This window comes from Manis javanica, chromosome 5 (genome assembly GCF_040802235.1).
Source record: "Manis javanica isolate MJ-LG chromosome 5, MJ_LKY, whole genome shotgun sequence".
NCBI lineage: Eukaryota > Metazoa > Chordata > Mammalia > Pholidota > Manidae > Manis > Manis javanica.
The window spans coordinates 83813342-83819893 of record NC_133160.1 but is presented as its reverse complement, the minus strand read 5'-3'; the positions used below and the strand labels follow the sequence as shown (position 1 = coordinate 83819893).

General features: G+C 42.2%; 1 non-coding gene across 1 annotated transcript; it reads left to right on the top strand.

Annotated features, from left to right (window-relative positions):
- Positions 1-5900: 5900 nt before the first annotated feature.
- Positions 5901-6029, top strand: LOC118972732 (small nucleolar RNA SNORA31). The gene has a single exon (XR_005061813.1). It is a non-coding gene; the product is annotated as a small nucleolar RNA SNORA31 (small nucleolar RNA).
- The last annotated feature ends 523 nt before the right edge of the window (positions 6030-6552 follow it).

The following is a 6552-nucleotide window of genomic DNA, read 5'->3' as shown; positions in this document are numbered from 1 at the left end:
CAGCTGACTTCAGATAGGAGCCAAGCGACCAAAAGCAAGCTGCTCACTTGACAAGCAACCGTGCAGAGAGTGGGAGAGTCTGTGTAAGCAGAGTACAACTGCCGTGAGGCCTGGGTGAGAAGCTGGCAGTCAGTATTGGAGCCTCAGGCTCTCTGCTGCTGGAAGGAGGGGAAGTGACCTGTTATTTGTGCTGGATGGACAGTGGAGGAATTCTTGGAATGAGAATTGTCTGCCTCCCTCTGCAACTGCAGACACCATGTGGCTGGCCCCTTGGTGGCCCAGGAGATTACATAAACGGTTGGACAGCTAGCAGTCTTTGTGAAGGATAAACATCTTCCTTCTGCCACCAAAGCAGTAGCAATTGTGGTTCCAGCATGGGACGTTTCAAAACAAAACCAACCCAATGCTGTTGGCATTGTGTTACCTCAAGATACCATTAGCTTTCATCAGACACCAGTTTTCTGGTTGTGGATTACCCAGACCTTTATGCTTCCCTTCCTATTTGGCAGAATCAATAAAACAAATTGGATCCAGACAATTTTTCTATTTGTAAGCATTTTATAAAAAAGGTTTGGTTGTAGAAATGACTCAAACTACTGACCAAAATTAAGTTTCAGACCATGTGTGCCTATAAGTGCCATTGCCCTCTTGGAAAAGTCTGAGAGGGATCAAAAGCCTTGGCGAAGCAGGTCTCAGGTCACCCCACTCCTTTCAGCTTAAGCCATGGTGAAGCCAAGAAGAGGTTTAGGCCTGTTGCTATTTTACCATTTTTGGCCCTCAGAGGGCAGCCTGAAGGTGGGATCCTCTTGCCACAAACTGCATTATAGATTTGGAGAAATAAACTTCAGAAATAAAAAGTACTTTGAGGATTAGGACCACACAGCATACATAATTAATTATCTGAGCATGCTGACTCCATTTTTCATATAAAGGGTTGAGGTGGCTACAAGCCGTTTCTTACGAAAAATGACATGAAGACTATGTGTCACCCTGAAGACTCATACTCTATTGGCGTGGTGAAATGAATTCAGTGGGGCCTGTGTCACGCTTCAGTGGGCTCTATGCTCCACTCTCTCATTCACAACTTGAGTTACCTTAGTTATGTCAGAACTGGGCCAGGAGAGTTCGGGGAAAATCTGTGTTTGAATTCTAGACTCACCACTTGATGGATGTTATTTATGTTTTCTGAGATGGAGTTGCCAGATTTCCAAAACTTGGACAATCATATCTATCAGAGGGAGCTGGTAAGACAATTAGATAAAGCTGTTAAGGTGACTAGCGCCATGGTGGGTGTACAATATGCGCCTGGCAAGTGTAATTTCCTCCTTTTATCCTCAGCCCTCCATGTCCAAGGTCAACTGAGAAAAGACATGGAAATATGGGGTTTAATTATTTGAGACATAAACCTGAAGGTCAAGATGAATACAAGGTCAGTCTGAGAGGTAAAGAATGGGTGCTATGCCTAAAGCCACCCATCACCTCCTGGGCCTGGCATTCAGCGTGTGCATTTGAAGCAGAGACTGAACAAGCCACTCATGGTGGTTGTGCAGGTGGTTGTCATGAGGGATGGTCAGCTGCATAATTTGGAGACTTAGTTTTGGGGGTATGTGAGGCTCAGGGCAGCCTATTCAGTCCCCCAGGGAGAAGATAGATTTGGGAAGGGGGCAGGCCAAAACCTCACCCTGGGGAAATGGCGTGTGAAGTAAGACTCATTCATCAGAGAAAAAGGGAGGGAACTTAACTGTTGGACAATTTGGGATACTCCCAGACAGAGCAACTCTGACTCTGTTAATGCCCAAGGACTTCCAAGTAAGACAGACACACACACACACACACACACACACACACACACACACACACACACACATACACACAAGTGTGAAAAAGAATTTGGGGTTTTATTTGACTCAGTACAAGTCAACAGTGTGATGTGGCTACAAATCCACAGTAGCATTAATAAATATTAATAGAATTATCCTATTTAGATCAAGAAAGAGAGAATACAGCTCTGCTACTCTTGCTTCATCAGGATTGCAGAGATAACTGGGTTCACACTGACAGGTGAGCAATGAACGTGGTGAGGGAACAGGAAACTGAGCCATCTGGATAAGTGCTGGAGTAAGTAAAGAGGTTTAAAAAAAGACAGCAAGAGTACATAATATCTTCAAATATTTGAAAGGGTATATCAGTCAGGGTTTATGATTACTAACAACAGAAACTGACTATGGTTAACTTAGTCAAAAAAGTAATTTGTTGGAAGGTTATTGGGTGATGTGAAGGGTCATCAGAAGACTGGAGAACCTGATGGGGAAAACACTCCAGAGTCAAGTGAGGCTGGCAGCAAAGGACAGAACCACGGTCATGCCACAAGAGCCATCTAGCCATGGTGCTGCCTGGTATCACCTCCACTGCACACTGGCCACAGCGGCCAGACCCGTCTCTGCTTCCGTGGATAGCTTTGGATGTACCTGAACCTCTGCTCCTCTCTGATATTAAAAAATCCTACTCAGAGGAGCTTCTATTTGGCTATATGACCATGTGCAGGCTGTCTGGGGATGAGGAGATGGAATGCCCTGTCCCCTTAGGCTCTGCTTCCCTCTAAGACTCACACCATGGAGAATAATTCCAAAAGAAGGAGAGTTAAGATTCTGAGCAGATGTGAACAAATGAAAAAGCAAAACCAGCAAATATGCACTACAAAGTAGCAATCTTAGTGGAAAAACATCAATAGATACATGCAATTGGGAAGCAGATACTCATTTGATTGAAAAATATGTTTCTCTTAAAGAAAACTGGGCTAACACAATTGAGTGCCTTTGGTGATAGTGAGTTCCCCATTCCTGGCAGAAGGCAGGAAGGCACTGGTGACTACTTGGTGGTGGAAGTTTTCCTCTGTAAGTATAAATTCCCAGCAATAAATCAGTTAGCAATAAACCAATGTATTTATTTCTAAATTATTCTGACAATATTGTAACAAAGAAGGAGAATATCTAGAAACTTTTCTGTGGATTTCTTAAACCCTAGGCCTTGAAACAACACATGTATGCTTGGGAGCAAGTATGGAAAAAGCTATGAATCCCTTGACATTTCTAACAGGTTTAGAGGATGGGGGCTGGGGGAGGTAGATGGTGAGCATCTGTTTCCTACTTGTCCAGAAGTGGAAGTCATCTAAACCAGGCATGAGCAGGTTGGAGGGTGGGAAGTTTCTCACCAATAAATTAGTCCCTAAAACCTCCAAGAGACTGGTGGAGTAGGGCCGGAGATAGTGGTAAGGGAGAGAGAACACTTTCACCGCTTCTGATGCCAGGAGAGATTTCCACCATCCTGCCACTTCCCACCCCAAAAGAGAGGCACTGGGGCTAACTACCCCTGGCACTCAGGGAGCGACGTCTGGAGTCACTGATACTTAGCCCTTCCTGGTACAATGTCCTCTACTTTGTGTGCTTGGATCAGTTTCTTCCCTGTTGCCCGTTTACAGCTCCTACATCCCCCTGCAAACTGGATTAATCTTGGCATATTTCTGGGATAGAGATGGCTCTGCCCTATTCCTTTGTCTGAAGAATAGGAAAAAATTTTGTTTACTTTATACTGAGTGAGCTCAAGGAAGGGAAGACAGAGAATGGAGGGAGAAAGAGGGAAAACAAATATTTAAAAATTTTTTAATGTAGGCCAAATATTAAAGAATATATATTCTTTATAGAATATATATAAAGAATATATATATAAATATGTATAAAGAATATATATATTCAGTGTGCTCAACATCTGAGGAGCACACTGAGAAAATGGGGCTCTCTGGGGGATGGTGTGAGTACGTAGGTCAGGGTGTGGAAAGATTGGGTGAGTCCAAAAATACACTGAACCATACTTTCAGTTCTCGGGACTGATGTCAATTAACTCAAACCTACGTTTCCAGGTCAAAGAAAGAAGGAGATGCCTCACAGTCTTTACAACGCTGGGGAAGTGAAACCACAGATAAAGGAGTTCCTGAACAAGGTTATTAGTGTGGATAATTAGCATAATCATTCCAGTTTTATTTAGATTCATATGGTATCTTCAGAAAAGGAATTTTAAAGCAGTTGAACTGCCAGGCACAACTTCCTTGCAAAATTTTAAACTGCCTGAGGTTTCTATCTTTTCGGATATTCACCATTTTCTGTTAAGAAAATGCCTTTCCTGAAATGTTGCCTGTTAAGGAAATTTATCTTTTCCCTCAGTCGTCACAGGAATGCAGGCGATTAGCCATGGAGCCCTTCTCTGTCTAGCACCAGGCATGAGTGGCCCAGCCCTGCAGAGGCCATGTGAATGGAACTGTAGAATAATCCTCAGAAGAAAAAGCCAGCTCCCACGAGCGGCGCTGCCCACTACACCAAGGTAGGCACTGTGTGGAAGATTTGGTCGGCAGCAGGGAGGTGTGGGGCTAAGGGCAATGGTGAGGCAGTGGCCGGGGAGGTTAACACCAGTCTACTGGACCCTTTGTAATTAGTACTCCCCATTACATCCTAACTAAAGACCCTGAATGAGTTTTTTTATTTAAGTATTTTTATTTTGTTGGCAGCAGACCTTTAAACCATTTAAATCTAAATATCATGGGAAATATAATATATAAAACAGAGGACAATATCTAAAATTTACACAGCACTTTCATGTACCAAGTTTTATATATTGATTTATTTCATCTTCATAACACCCTATAAAGAAATATTACTGTCATTTCTATTTCGAGGTGAGGAAACTGAGGCACAGAGAAGGAAAGTAACTCAGCTAAGATCATGAAGCTAGTAAAGAGCAAGGCTGTGAACTGGGCCCAGGCAGTCAGCTTCAGAACTCTCTTACGCAGAATGGGAGTGGAGGTCTCTGGACCCTGGCCTTATCCCACCGCCTCTTTGCCTACAAAATACCCTGGGCTCTGTAAGACACAGCTCAGGAAGCTCCTCAGACAGTTCAACTCTCTTCTTTTAAGAGATGAGGAAATTGAAATGTAAAGAAGTAAAGTAACTTCCCTAAGACCTCACAATCAGCAAAAAAGGGTCACTTCCATCCTCTTTTTATGTTAAACACTCAGCAAATTCCCTCCTTATAAGCAGACTGTCTATTTTCTGTTGAGAAAAATGCCTTGAGGGTGTGTAATGTGCCCTGAAGAGCATTCAGATGGATGCAGGAACTCAATGAGTATCAAAAGGATCAAAGAGCAACTTGGGGGAAAACCCAAATTAACTAAATTATGTCTTTTGCTTCTTCCTACTTCTTATATGAAACTCAGAATAAGAGAAGGGCAAATGAGACCCAAGTCATAAATTGTCATCATTCTTTTACTCAAGAAATAATGGCTGAGAGCTTACAGTGTGTCATGAACTGATCGCATGCAGGCACATACCATGGTCTCAAGGTGTGGGGATACAGTGTGGAACAAGTCAAGTTCCAGTCCTCTTAGAGCTTACATTCTAGGATCTGCGGAGGACCAACTAACTTTGCATAGAGATGTCTATAGAGGGCTTAGAACCAGTCTGTGCCCTGGCCAGCTGTGGGTCATTAGTCACTGGGAGACCAAGGGAGAGGGTGGATGGTCTAGAACAAACCCAGCACTGTGTTAAGATGTTCTTATCTTCCTCATGATGAACCATCAGGAGATTTTTTTAAAAGATTTTTTCCCTAACAATTTTAACTCTGTTCCTTACTTCATATTTGTGTAGTAAGTACATGTCACATGTTTTATTTTTATGGAAGCATGCAGAAATCTTTCAAGAACTGATAGCACCTTTTTCTGTCCATTAAATTACCAGGCAATGGTTTCTTATCATGGATGAAAATACAAATACAACTTTCAAATCATTTCTAAAACTTGCTGATGATAGAAACTTCAGTGAAAGAAATGTGGTAATTAATACTGTTAAATTTTAAGCATCTATTTGACAGACCAGGAACAGTTACTGTCTGTTGCTGAGGTTTCCACTACAGATGCAAGAAAAAGTGCCCTTGTGCTTTCTGTCTTAATTATGGCAGCCCAGATTAAATGGGGGAATGCAAAGGGGAAAATATTTATATGTTTATGTAGACTGAATTCCAATATATGTAATGAAGCAATTAATCAACAGTTATTTATTAAACCAGTTTCTGTTAAATCAGAAGCTTTTGATTGCAAATGAATGAAGCTCAAGATGACTTAGGCAATAAAAATAATTTGTTGGACTACATAACTGAAAAAGCTCAGGCTTACTTCAAGATTCAGAATGGCCTGAGCAGAGCTCTGTTTCTTTACACTTCTCTCTGCCCTGATTCTCCTCTTGGCACTGCCTTTATTCTTAGGGTGGTTAGTCTCCTAGTAGAAATACGACTGTATTACTATAAAGCTCATACCTGGACACTGCTCTATCTAGAGTAAGAAAGAATTTCCCCCTGATCAGCAAACAAAAGTCTGGGTTTCACTCTTATTGAACCAACATCATAGAGAAGGACTCTTAGAGAAGGGTCATGTGCCTTCTCTAAGCCTATCACTGTGGATAGGAAGCCAAGATTATACTGATTGGTCCAGGCTCTTTAGGGTGCACCCCT